Source organism: Arachis hypogaea, chromosome 7, assembly GCF_003086295.3.
Source record: "Arachis hypogaea cultivar Tifrunner chromosome 7, arahy.Tifrunner.gnm2.J5K5, whole genome shotgun sequence".
NCBI lineage: Eukaryota > Viridiplantae > Streptophyta > Magnoliopsida > Fabales > Fabaceae > Arachis > Arachis hypogaea.
Genome location: NC_092042.1, coordinates 56,802,598 through 56,817,505, shown reverse-complemented (window position 1 = coordinate 56,817,505; position 14,908 = coordinate 56,802,598). Strand labels below are relative to the sequence as shown.

The 14,908-nt window shown below is 37.2% G+C and overlaps 1 non-coding gene across 1 annotated transcript; it reads left to right on the top strand.

The window, feature by feature from the left end:
- Positions 1–3,991: 3,991 nt before the first annotated feature.
- LOC112704817 (small nucleolar RNA R71) lies at positions 3,992–4,095 on the top strand. The gene has a single exon (XR_003155423.1). It is a non-coding gene; the product is annotated as a small nucleolar RNA R71 (small nucleolar RNA).
- The last annotated feature ends 10,813 nt before the right edge of the window (positions 4,096–14,908 follow it).

The following is a 14,908-nucleotide window of genomic DNA, read 5'->3' as shown; positions in this document are numbered from 1 at the left end:
AAGTAGCTTAAACTTACTAAAAACTATCTAAAAACAATGCCAAAAAGCGTATAAATTATCCGCTCATCACAACACCAAACTTAAATTGTTGCTTGTCCCCAAGCAACTGAAAATCAAATAGGATAAAAAGAAGAGAATATACTATAAATTCCAAAAAATCAATGAATATTAATTATAATTAGATGAGCGGGACTTGTAGCTTTTTGCTTCTGAATAGTTTTGGCATCTCACTTTTTCCTTTGAAGTTTAGAATGATTGGTTTCTCTAGGAACTTAGAATTTCGGATAGTGTTATTGACTTTCTTAGTTACGCATGTTGATTCTTGAACACAGCTACTTATGAGTCTTGGCTGTGGCCCTAAGCACTTTGTTTTCCAGTATTACCACCAGATACATAAATGCCACAGACACATAACTGGGTGAACCTTTTCAGATTGTGACTCAGCTTTGCTAGAGTCCCCAGTTAGTGGTGTCCAGAGCTCTTAAGCACACTCTTTTGCTTTGGATCACGACTTTAACCACTCAGTCTCAAGCTTTTTACTTGGACCTTCATGACACAAGCACATGGTTAGGGACAGCTTGATTTAGCCGCTTAGGCCTGGATTTAATTTCCTTGGGCCCTCCTATCCATTGATGCTCAAAGCCTTGGATCCTTTTTACCCTTGCCTTTTGGTTTTAAGGGCTATTGGCTTTTTCTACTGCTCCTTCTTTTTCTTTCTATTTTTTTTTGCCACTTTTTTTTTTCGCAAGCTTCCTTTTTCACTGCTTTTTCTTGCTTCAAGAATCAATTTCATGATTTTTCAGATCATCAATAACATTTCTCTTTGTTCATCATTCTTTCAAGAGCCAACAATTTTAACACTCATAAACAACAAGATCAAAAATATGCACTGTTCAAGCATTCATTCAGAAAACAAAAGTATTGCCACCACATCAATATAATTAAATTAAATTCAAGGATAAATTCGAAATTCATGTAATTCTTGTTCTTTTGAATTAAAACATTTTTCATTTAAGAGAGGTGAAGGATTAATGGATTTTATTCATAGCTTTAAGGCATGGTTACATACTAATGATCATGAAGTAGAGACACAAAACATAGATAAACACAACATTAAAAACCGAAAACAGAAAGAAATAAAGAACAAGGAATGAATCCACCTGAGTGAGGGTGGCGCCTTCTTGAAGGTCCAATGGTGCTTTTTGAGCTCCTCTATGTCTCTTCCTTGCTTCTGTTGAATGATTCCTAGTAATTTTGGTGTTTCTACCCTTAGTTGCTTCCAATATTTGTGTGGAGGATAACTTATTCCCTGAGGTATCTCAGGGATCTCTTGATTTGCAGCCACATGTTCTACCACTGAGCTATGACGGCTTATAGTCTTTCCATCTCCCAAGACTCAGAGGTGGAAGCTTTTGTCTTCCCTTTGAGGTTTCTCTGGCCTTAGGTGCCATTAATGGTAATGGAAAAGCAAAAAAGCTATGCTTTTACCACACCAAACTTAAAATATTGCTCGCCCTCGAGCAAGAGAAGAAAGAAGAGAGGAAGAAGAAGAAGAAGAAAATGGAGGTGAGTGAGGGGAGATGGATTCGGCTATATAGGTGGGATTGGGTGGGAAAGAGAAGTTGAATTGTAAAGTAGGTGGGGTGTATGGGGAAGAGTGGATAGATGTAGGTGGTGAATGAAAAATAGAAGGAATGACCATGAATGGAAAGAGAGAGGGCGAGGTAGGTGGGGATCCTGTGAGGTCCACAGATCCTGAGATGATCCTGTGGGGTCCACAGGTCCTGAGGTGTCAAGGAATTCCATCCCTGCACCAAATAGGCATGTAAATTGCCTTGGCACACCATTCTGGCATTTAAACGCCCATTGGTGCACGTTCTGGGCGTTCAACGCCCATGTAAAGCATGTTTCTGGCGTTGAACGCCAGTTTCATGCTTGTTACTGGCGTTCAGCGCCAGTTTTTCCTCTCTGGGCACATTCCTGGCATTCAGCGCTAGGATGTTGCTTGTTTCCGGCGTTCAGCGCCAGAATGGTGCTCTGTTCTGGCGTTGAACGCCGGCCAGATGCACCTTACTGGCGTTGAACGCCAGCCCGTGCGTCCTCCAAGGTGAAAAATTTTTTTCTTCTGTTTTTGACTCTGCTTTTTAATTTTTTTGATTTTTTCGTGACTCCTCATGATCATGTACCTAATAAAACACAAAATAACAATATAATAAAAATTAGATAAATAAACTTGGGTTGCCTCCCAACAAGCGCTTCTTTAATGTCAATAGCTTGACAGTGGCTCTCATGGAGCCACAAGGTGATCAGGTCAATGTTAGTGTAGTCCCAACACCAAACTTAGAGTTTGGATATGGGGTCTTAACACCAAACTTAGAGTTTGGTTGTGGCCTCACAACACCAAACTTAGAGTTTGACTGTGTGGGTTCTTCTTGACTCTGAACTGAGAGAAGCTCTTCATGCTTACTCTCTTCTGTCACAGAGGGGTGGCCATGTGCCTTAAACACAAGGTAGTCCTCATTCAATTGAAGGACTAACTCACCTCTATTGACATCTATCACAGCTTCTGCTGTGGCTAGGAAAGGTCTTCTAAGGATGATGCAATCATCCTCTTCCTTCCTAGTGTCTAAGATTATGAAATCAGCAGGAATGTAAAGGCCTTCAACCTTTACTAGCATGTCCTCTACTATTCCATAAGCTTGTCTCAATGACTTATCTGCCAATTGCAATGAGAACAAGGCAGGTTGTACCTCAATGATCCCTAACTTCTCCATTACAGAGAGTGGCATAAGATTTATCCCTGACCCTAGATCACATAGAGCTTTGAAAAAGCTCATGGTGCCAATGGTACAAGGTATTAAGAACTTGCCAGGATCTTGTTTCTTTTGAGGTAGAGTTTTCTGAATCCAAGTATCTAGTTCACTAATGAGCAAGGGAGGTTCACTTTCCCAAGTCTCATTACCAAACAGCTTGGCATTCAGCTTCATGATAGCTCCTAAATATTGAGCAACTTGCTCTCCAGTCACATCTTCATCCTCTTCAGAGGAAGAATAGTCTTCAGAGCTCATGAATGGTAGAAGGAGATTTAATGGAATCTCTATGGTCTCTGTATGGGCCTCAGATTCCCTTGGATCCTTAATGGGAAACTCCTTCTTGCTTGAGGGACGTCCCAGGAGGTCTTCCTCACTAGGATTTTCGTCCTCCTCCTCCCTTGTGCATTCGGCCACATTGATCACATCAATGGCCTTGCACTCTCCTTTTGGATTTTCTTCTGTATTGCTTGGGAGAATACTGGGAGGAGTTTCAATGACTTTCTTACTCAGCTGGCCCACTTGTGCCTCCAAATTTCTGATGGAGGATCTTGTTTCATTCATGAAACTGAAAGTGGCCTTTGACAGATCAGAGACAATATTGGCTAAATTAGAAGTGTTTTGTTCAGAATTCTCTGTCTGTTGCTGAGAAGATGATGGATATGGCTTGCTATTGCTTAGCCTATTGCGTCCACCATTGTTAAAGCCTTGTTGAGGCTTTTGTTGATCCTTCCAGGAGAAATTTGGATGATTTCTCCATGATGGATTATAGGTGTTTCCATAAGGTTCACCCATATAATTAACCTCTGCCATGGCAGGGTTCTCAGGATCATAAGCTTCTTCAGAAGCTGCCTCTCTAGTGTTGTTGGATGCATGTTGCAGCCCATTCAGATTTTGAGAGATCATGTTGACCTGTTGAGTCAACACTTTGTTCTGAGCCAATATGGCATTCAGAGCATCAATTTCAAGAACTTCTTTTTTTCTGAGGTATTCCATTATTCACGGAATTCCTCTCAGAGGTGTACATGAATTGGTTGTTGGCAAGCATGTCAATGAGTTCTTGAGCCTCTTCAGGCGTTTTCTTCAGGTGAATAGATCCACCTGCAGAATGGTCCAATGACATTTTCGAAAATTCAGAGAGACCATAATAGAATATATCTAATAGGGTCCATTCTGAAAACATGTCAGATGGACATCTTTTGGTCAACTGCTTATATCTTTCCCAAGCTTCATAGAGGGATTCACCATCTTTTTGTTTGAAGGTTTGAACATCCACTCTCAGCTTGCTCAGCTTTTGAGGAGGAAAGAATTTATCCAAGAAGGCAGTGACCAGCTTATCCCAGGAGTCCAGGCTATCCTTAGGTTGTGAATCCAACCATATTCTAGCTCTGTCTCTTACAGCAAAAGGGAAAAGCATGAGTCTGTAGACTTCAGGATCAACTCCATTCGTCTTTACAGTCTCACAGATCTGCAAGAACTCAGTTAAAAACTGATAAGGATCTTCAGATGGAAGTCCATAAAACTTGCAGTTTTGTTGCATTAATGCAACTAGTTGAGGCTTAAGCTCAAAGTTATTGGCTCCAATGGCAGGAATGGAGATGCTTCTTCCATCAAACTTGGACGTTGGCTTTGTGAAGTCACCAAGCATTCTCCTTGCATTATTATTATTATTTTCGGCTGCCATGTCCTTCTCTTGTTCGAAAATTTCTGAAAGGTTGTTTCTGGATTGTTGTAATTTAGCTTCTCTTAATTTTCTCTTCAGAGTCCTTTCAGGTTCTGGATCAATTTCAACAAGAGTGTCTTTTTCCCTGTTCCTGCTCATATGAAAGAGAAGAAAACAAGAAAAGAAAGAGGAATCCTCTATGTCACAGTATAGAGATTCCCTTATGTTAGTAGAAGAAGAAAGGGGTTAGAAGAATGGAGATGGGGATTCGGATTTTTGGATGAAGAGAGGTGAAGAGAAGTGTTAGTAATTAAATAATTAAATAGAAGAAGAAAAGAGAAGGAAGATTTCGAAAATAATTTTTGAAAAAGATAAGATAAAAGATAAAAAGATAAGATAAAAATTTTAATAAAAAGATATTTTGAAAAAGATTTAATAGAAAAGACTCAACTAACAAGAAACTACAGGATAAGATTCTAGAACTTAAAGATTGAACCTTTCTTAACAAGAAAGTAACAAACTTCAAATTTTTGAACCAATCACATTAATTGTTAGCTAATTTTCGAAAATTTGATAAAAAGATAAGAAAAAGATTTTGAAAATATTTTGAAAAAGATTTTTGAAATTTTCGAAATTTATAAAAAAAAATGAAAAAGATATGATTTTTGAAAAAGATTTTGAAAAGATAAGATTTTTAAAATTGAAATTTTGACTTGACTTGTAAGAAACAACTAATTTTAAAAATTTTTTGACCAAGTCAACCCAAAATTTCGAAATTTTGGAGGGAAATAAGGAAAAGACATTTTTTTTATTTTTGAATTTTTAAAGAAAAACACAAAAATGACCCAAAACATGAAAATTTTGGATCAAGACACAAGATGCATGCAAGAATGCTATGAATATCAAGATGAACACCAAGAACACTTTGAAGATCATGATGAACATCAAGAACATAATTTTGAAAAATTTTTTATGCAAAGAAAACATGCAAGACACCAAACTTAGAAATCTTTAATGCATGGAAGATATGAATGCAAAAGTGCACATGAAAAACAACAAAAGACACAAAACAAGAAATCATCAAGATCAAACAAGAAGACTTGTCAAGAACAACTTGAAGATCATGAAGAACACTATGAATGCATGAAATTTTCGAAAAAATGCAAGAAAAATTTTAAAAGCATGTAATTGACACCAAACTTAAAAATTAACACAAGACTCAAACAAGAAACACAAAATATTTTTTTTGATTTTTATGATTTTCTAATTTTTTTTTTGTTTTATTTTTTTTTCGAAAAGCATTTTTGGAAAAACGAAAAATAAAAGAAAAATTTTGAAAAATATTTTTGAAAAGAAAATTACCTAATCTGAGCAACAAGACGAACCGTCAGTTGTCCATACTCGAACAATCCCCGGCAACAGCGCCAAAAACTTGGTGGACGAAATTGTGATCACTATTCTTTGAGTTGTACTCATTGTAAAATTATGGAATTTAGAAATTGGCACGAGTGGACACAACTCCGTTCAACTAACCAGCAAGTGTACTGGGTCGTCCAAGTAATAAACCTTACGTGAGTAAGGGTCGATCCCACAGAGATTGTTGGTATGAAGCAAGCTATGGTCATCTTGTAGATCTCAGTTAGTGAGTGGAATCATAGAGTCAAATGGAATTAAATTGGATAAATAAAATAAATAAAAGGGATAGAATACTTATGTAGATTCATTGGTGGGAATTTCAGATAAGCATATGGAGATACTGTATGGCTCAAGGACGCCTGCTCTCCCACTGTTTCAACTCAATCCTTCTTACTCCTTCCCATGGCAAGCTGTATGTAGGGCATCACCGTTGTCAATGGCTACATCCCATCCTCTCAGTGAAAACGTTCCTATGCTCTGTCACAGCACGGCTAATCATCTGTCGGTTCTCAATCAGGTTGGAATAGAATCCCTTGATTCTTTTGCGCTTGTCATCACGCCCAGCCTTCAGGAGTTTGAAGCTCGTCACAGTCATTCAATCCCAGAATCCTACTCGGAATACCACAGACAAGGTTTAGACTTTCCGGATCCTCATGAATGCCGCCATCTATCTAACTTATACCACGAAGATTCTATTGGGGAATCTAAGAGATACACATTCAAGCTCTGTTGCATGTAGAACGGAAGTGGTTGTCAATCACGTGCGTTCATAAGTGAGAATGATAATGAGGGTTACTTATCATCACATTCATCATGTTCTTGGGTACGAATGAATATCTTGGAATAAGAATAAGAGAGATTTGAATAAAAGAAAATAGAATTGCATTAATACTTGAGGTACAGCAGAACTCCACACCCTTAATCTATGGTGTGCAGAAACTCCACCGTTGAAAATACACAAGCAAAAGGTTCAGGCATGGCCGAATGGCCAGCCCCCAAAACGTGATCACAGGATTCAAAATACAATCCAGGATATCTAATACATTAGTTAAATGTTCTATTTATAATAAACTAGCTCCTAGGGTTTACATGAGTAAGTAATTGATGCATAAATCCACTTCCGGGGCCCACTTGGTGTATGCTTGGGTTGAGCTTGATTAATCCACGAGCTGAGGCTTCTCTTGGAGTTGAACTCCGAGTTATGACGTGTTTTGGGCGTTCAACTCCGAATCATGACGTTTTTCTGGCGTTTAACTCCAGACAGCAGCATGTACTTGGCGTTCAACGCCAAGTTACGTTGTCAATCTTCGAATAAAGTATGGACTATTATATATTGCTGGAAAGCTCTGGATGTCTAATTTCCAACGCCGTTGAGAGCGCGCCAATTGGAGTTCTGTAGCTCCAGAAAATCCATTTCGAGTGCAGGGAGGTCAGATTCCAACAGCATCAGCAGTCCTTTTGTCAGCCTTCTTCAGAGTTTTGCTCAAGTCCCTCAATTTCAGCCAGAATTTACCTGAAATCACAGAAAAACACACAAACTCATAGTAAAGTCCAGAAATGTGAATTTAACATAAAAACTAATGAAAACATCCCTAAAAGTAGCTTAAACTTACTAAAAACTATCTAAAAACAATGCCAAAAAGCGTATAAATTATCCGCTCATCAGAGAGCTTTTCAGAAAGCATTTGGAATAGAGCTACACATGAGTACAACGTATCATCCCTAAACAGATGGATAATCGGAGCGAAAAATCCAAACATTGAAAGATATGTTGAGATCTTGCATGATGGATCATCAAGAAAATTGGGACAAGTATCTGCTGTTTATTGAGTTTGCCTACAACTACAGTTTTCAACAATATATTGGAATGATGCCATATGAAGCTCTTTTTGCTAGGAGGTGTCAATTGCCATTATGTTGGTATGACAGAGGAGAAGCTAGTGTATTGGGACTAGACTTGGTACAGGAAACAACTGAGAAGATTAAGAAGATCCGTGGAAAGATTCAAGCAGCGCAAAGTTGATAGAAGAGCTATGCCGATAATAAATGTAAGGTTCTAGAGTTTAGTGAGAGTGACCATGTTTTCCTGAAAGTAACCCCTGCTACCAGAATAGGTCTAGTATTACATTATGGTATCAGAGCAGTTCGTTCCCGTAGAGCTTGAGAAACGGACTGGCTATGCTTTTGAGCATACTCTGGGTATGTGTACATGCTATTTAGGATGTCTGCTTGACATATATAGCATAGATGTTCATGAGCGTACTTTTGGAGATTCAAATCACTAGACTTGAGATATTAAGACTGATCACCTTAATATCAATTGTTCGGTGTGGACAAGATCCAAAGGGCATCTCGTGGATGCGAGCAAGGTGATACAATTGAGAATATGGCTGCTACTGTCGAAGATACTACTGAAAGGATAGAACAAACAAACTAGGAACTGTGATGGAGGTGGTAATGGACCTGGTGGTGGAGACAAATAAGGAAATTAGAACTCGTACAGTTGAAGTAAAGGTTAATGATGCTTAGTCAGTGAGATAAAGAGATTCAAGGAGAGTTCCGGCCGAGTAGATGGATGATTAAGTTCTTAATGGTTTACAATCAGAGTGGTTCTGTGGAAGTGCGGTGATTTTAGTGGCTTTAGAATTGTAATGACGTGAGAAAGGAGTTTTGGGATATGAAATTGTTTCGAGGATTGACGAAGAATCGAGGAATAGGAAGTGAGTGCGTGGTCTAGGTTACAATGGATTGATTTAGACTAAGAGGTTGAAGAATTGTTTAGTTTTTGAGAAAGTTGAGAAGGATTTAAGATTGATTTGATTTAGATGGAACCCTTAAAGGGTAGGGAAGTTTAACTAGGAATGACATGAACTTGATATTTTGTAGCTGTTGAGAAAGAGTTAGACGAAGTTAAGAGTGAAATATATAGGTATGTCTTAGGCTTGAATTAGGTTAAGTTTATGACCTTGTACATGAGAGTGAAGGATGTGAAATAGAATTTAAATTAATTTTGGGAATGGTAGAACGAATGGTTTGAGGGTGGTTGAATTTGAGATATGAAGATTGGAGAGCAAATTTTGGGGACAAAATTCCTAATTAGGTGTGTAAGATGTAAACTTTGGGTAATTAATAAATAATTAACCAATAAATTAACTATTATTCAAAGAAATTATAAAATTAAGTTTGATAAGTTAAAAAAGTAAAAATATTTAAAATACAAATTTTAACACTAATTTTAAAGATTTTGACCCAAAATTTCATTAACACTTGAGAAAGTGAAAGAGAGCATGATGGAGGAGAGATTGAAGGAGAGAACCCTAACCCCAAATCACTTCTACTTTCAAATTTTTCTAACTTTAAATCTGAAACGCTGATTAATGAGTTGTTCTTGGCCACGTGTTTGTTTCATCGAGCTCTTTGATTCTATTTGATTGATTTGGTAAGGAATCTTTAAATTCATGCCCAGTTTCCCCTTCCCTATAATTTTACATTTTTGGTTTTGGAGATGTTGAATTACTATGATTTTGATTGTTTAGGGGTACTCCATCGTGAATTATAAGTGGGTTTCATCCCAATTTTGAGTGGTTAAGGTAAGAAACCTTTGAACCCTTGTAAATTATTGAAATTAATGAACCCTATATTGATTATAGTGAAATTGTATGGTATTAGATTGAATTGTATGAATTGGAGTCAAATTAATAGATGTTGGATGCTTGAATTGAGCTTTGGAAGCTGAAAATTCATTTGGTGAGGAATTAGAGACTTGGAAATGTGGGACGAAGAAAGGTTTTGAGGTGTTTTCGGGCTTGGAAAAAAATCGGCCAAGGTATGGTTTTGGTTTCTCATAGTTAATATATAATGTTGCATGAAAACTTAGGCTAATTGTCCGTAAGATAGGTTGAACGGTGTGGAATTATGCATTATTATTGAGAATTGAATTGTATGTTGACTGAGTGTGAAGTGAACTGGATTGATAGAGCTTTGATATGATGCTATGGAATGATGATAATTGTTGATTTTAATAATGATTGGTTTTAAAATGAGAGTTTTGAAAAACTAGAGGTTTGTAAACTTTGGTAAAAACTGATTTTTGACATCTCCGTCTCTGTGGTCATCTCCACCACCATGTCCATTACCGCCCAGATTACTAATTTCCACTTGTTGTCCCATCATTTTCACTGCTCGGTTGGTAGCAGCAACACTAGCGTTCATGGAAGCAGCCATGTTTACCATAGTAGTCACGAAATCAATCGAATTATTCACCAAATCGGTTCCCTCATTACCTATCCGCCTCGTTTACGTCCACGGGATGCCATTTTGGTCTTGTCCATACCAAATAATTGATATTAAGGTGATCAGTCTCAACATATCAAGTCTAGTACTTCAAATTTCCAAAAGTATATTAATGAATAGTTATGTTATATTTATCAAGCAAATATCTTAAACAGCATAAAAACACAACTTAGAATATGCACAGAAGTATAATCAATCCATCCCTCAGGCTCTACAAGGATGAATTGCTTTGATACCATAAATTTAACACCCTACTATACAAACCTTTACGCTATAGTCGTAAATCAAAGGTGGTGAGGTATTACGACACTTAAAAAGAGGAATACACGCATATTAATAGAAGAATAATAATATAACTAGGAGCTCATGAAGAAAGTTAAACATCGTCAGTTTTTAATTACACATGAATGCGTTAAGGTGACCAGCATCGTATACAAAAGTAGGATATAGCATGAGTTCAAAGTGAAAATACATAATAACGCATATACATAATAGTTACTAGTCTCGACCCATGAAGAAAAGACCAGCTATAATATACATCACTAGAGAAGTACAAATATACACCTATCTCTCCATTAAAAGCCTCTAAGAGTAAATTAAAGTCATATATAATATACTTCCAAAAAGGAAGAGAAAATCTCTAGACATCAAATAAAACTCTTCAAAATAAATCCTCTTCACTTTATCACCTGAAATCCCGCACACTCAACGAGGTGCGTTGCGTCCTATACCTGAAAAATAGAATAATAATAACGGGTAAGAACCCGAAGGTTTCCAGTAGGGTACCAGTTCCAAATAAAAACTACATAAGGATATATGAACCTACTAGACAATCTTGATCTCCAACATCACAGGAATTCAAACATAGGGTCTTAACTAATCCATATAGGGTTAGATTTGGTAAACTCTCAACTCTATAAACTACCTCTAGTCTCAATGTTTCCCAATACATTATCATCTTTATCCTCAGTCTTAAGATTTCTCAGTTTAGTAGGATCAATCACTTATACAAATCAAATACAAGACAATCACAAATAAGTACGATTTGAAAAAGTAGTACAACTAGAAATTAGGCAAGATTATCAATTAGGAAAACCAAAATAATTATGAACACCCAAGAAATATCAAACATGTGCAATATGATGCATGCCTGTCCTACTATCCGTGAGCTCACGTGTTGATTAAAGTAATAGACCTGACACATCCAGTGGCTAACCGGGACATTGTCTCTCTGCTACGCATCCTAAGAGGAATATAATCGAAGGAGAGTGCCTTTTCACCATCTTTTGGAGGTATCATCAGGGAGAATAATACAAAGGAGTGTGTCTTTCCACAAAAATACGAAGGAGTGTGCCTTTCCACCTTCTGTGAGGCCGTGTCATCTAAAACGAAAGAGAGTGCCTTTTCACCTTACAACTAGAGAAAATGTGGGGGAATAACACGAAGAAGCGTGCCTTTACATAAAATTACGAAGGAGTGTGTCTTTCCACCTTTCCCATATCCACATCGCAACTCTGAAAAAGCATAACAAAACCCCCCATCCTTGCCTGGTGTCGATGCCTCATCAACAACGCAAGCGAGACAAAACCCACGTCCTTGCCAATTTAGTTTTTAAATCACATTCAATTATAATCGCCGGATTAATCAATTTCATAAGTTATGATATATCGTAACCCTATTTGTTCATTGAAATATTCAACCTTATCATTCCATGAGCGGGAATAAGCCACCATCCTTACCGTGGGTGGGACGAACCACCATCCCCACAATATTTTCTATCCAATTCATAAAGTTTGATCCGGTCATTACTCAATTGAATTCAATATATTCACCTCCAGTATATTTAAAGATTTAAAAATAGCTCTCAAACACCATACAAAGATTATAGGGGGTTATAGGCTTGCCAGAAGGGCTAAACAATTCAAAACAACATTTTCAGCAATAACATGATGCGGTGCATACACATGGCTTGTGCATACGCACAGAACTTGGTTCAGTTCTCGCAAGAAATTGTCATCGTGTGTATGCACAAATCCAATGATGTGTACGGATGCAAGGTGCGTACGCACGGAACTTGGTTCTGCCACCAATTCTGCAAAATCTGCATAATTCAATTTTAAACACTAATTTTTAAATACCTATAAATTTTGATACAAAAATTCTTTTCCCTCTATTTTTGAGGATCTTAAAGTAGACATTTCCAGTTTTAATTCAAGATAAATTTCTTTGATTTCCAAGCTTCAGGGGCTAAGTTATGCCCCGTCGAAGTTGGCCAAAATGACCAAATTACCCAATTTACTGCATTATTAAGTTTTACCATTTCTTAATTCTTTCTCTTTTGAAACCCTTATCAACAAGCCTCATCTATCATTTACACTTCATCAACTCATGAAACACTAAATTTTTCTCCCAATTCTTCATTTAACGTTTCGTTAGCCAAACTTACACATTTTCTCCAAATTCAAGAAATTAATCATTCCACATTCAATCTCACATGTTATCAACAAGGATTTCAACCTCAACAAATATATCTCAATACAATCAATGCATGCTCATAACCCACACAACATAATCAACCTTTACAACACATTGATAGATGCTCATAACTTACCAAGGGGTGTATCACACCCAATCACGACCTCTGGCCCAAAATTTATCCAACGATCAATGTCAAATCAATTTCACACATTTATCAACCATCGAAAATCATATATTCACACTAAGTCATTATCACCAACCACATCAACTCATCTATATTTTAAAGTCAACTAGATTAGAATTTCACATAGCATTACATAGTAATTACTTGAAACCGAAACCCGTACCTTTGTTGACGGCAATTTCAACCTCTTGGATCCCTCTCCGACCAATTCAAAGCCTCAATTCAAGCCCCAATCCACAGCAACTAAGCCAAGTATCCAAGCAACTCTACTCAATCTAATTTCATTCAAATTTTCACATTATTCATACTAAGGATTTTATACAAATTAGCGAGAAAATAGAGGGAAAGGATTTTCTTACCTTGTTCTACATGATCTTAGGTCAAAAGTCTGTTAGAATGTGAATTTGAGATTTTCCTAAAGCATCAAAATCACAAGTTTTCAACACCCACAACTCAAAACACAAAAATAGAGGAAAATGAAAAAATAGGGTAGGGTTCTCGTGATTATTCACCACAAAGGTTGTATAGAAATGTAGATGGAGTTGAGAGCAATGCATATCCACAAACAAATCATTGATCGGAGCTCCGATTTGTAAAAAAATTGAATTTGAAGGAAAAGGTGAATAGTATTTTGTGGGTGTGGTTTCTCTCTTCTCCTCTATGTCTCGAGCCCCCTGTAATGACCCACATTTTTTAAAACCTAAATATAAATAAGTTATCATTATTTTATTAATTGGAGTTCCTTATTTTTAGAAATTATTTTATTAAAAATAATTAAATTAATTTTATAATTATTTTAGTTTAATTAAATTTAGATTCTTATATATATTTTTATTATGATGAAATATTTTACATAATTAAAACTATAATTTTAGTAATTTATAAATAATGAAAATTATATATATTTTCATTTGAGTAATTTGATATTTTTAATTTTAAAATAAAGTTTAGTTAATATTATTATCGAGCTTAATATCCACTGAAATGAGTAAATATTGGTAGTCTTCGGTGAACTTAGCTTTGCTAATGCTTCACCATATATCTTTTATTGTTATGTTGGTAATGTCATTTATATTAGTAACTCATATATATTATTAATTGTGTTTTAATATATCCAGTTTTCATAATTATCCATTTAGAAAATTTATAACTTGAATTGCTGACTCAACAGCTTGATTTTGTAAGGTCCCACATCGGTTGGGGAGGAAACGAAGAATGCCTTATAAGGGTGTGGATACCTCTCCCTAGCATGACGCATTTTGACGAGTGAGTGTGGGGGATTTCGGCTATCATCCCTATCGTCAAAGACAAAAGCGTGAGGCCTTGTGTGCCAAAGCAGACAATATCGTGCTAGAGGGTGGTCTGGACTGTTATAGATGGTATCAGAGCCAGAGCCCAGATCGATGTGCTAGCGAGGGTGCTGGGCTCCCTTAGGGGGTAGATTGTAAGGTCTCACATCTGTTGGGAGGGGAACGAACCATGCCTTATAAGGGTGTTGATACCTCTCCCTAGCATGACGCGTTTTGACGAGTGAGTGTGGGGGGTTTTGGTTATCATCCCTATCATCAAAGGCAAAACCGTGAGGCCTTGTGTGCCAAAGCGGACAATATCGTGCTAGTGGATGGTCTGAACTATTACAGATGGTATCAGAGCCAGAGCCCGGATCGATGTTCCAGTGAGGGCGCTGGGCTCCCTTATGGGGGTGGATTGTAAGGTCCCACATCGGTTGGGGAGAGGAACGAAGCATGCCTTATAAGGGTGTGCATACCTCTCCCTTGCATGACGCGTTTTGACGAGTGAGTTGGGGGGGGCTTAGGCATTCATCCTTATCGTCAAAGGCAAAACTGTGAGGCCTTGTGTACCAAAGCGGACAATATCGTGCTAGCGGGTGGTCTGGGCTGTTACAGGTTTCGTGACACCCAACCTCCTACGTGTCACCAAACCATTCAAAACCATCCTCATCATTATTAATCACAATCATCGGCATCTCATCTTCTTCCTTTAATGTTACAAGAAGGAAGGAAAAAAAAGAAAGAGGCAACGTAAATTCCATGGAACCCGAGA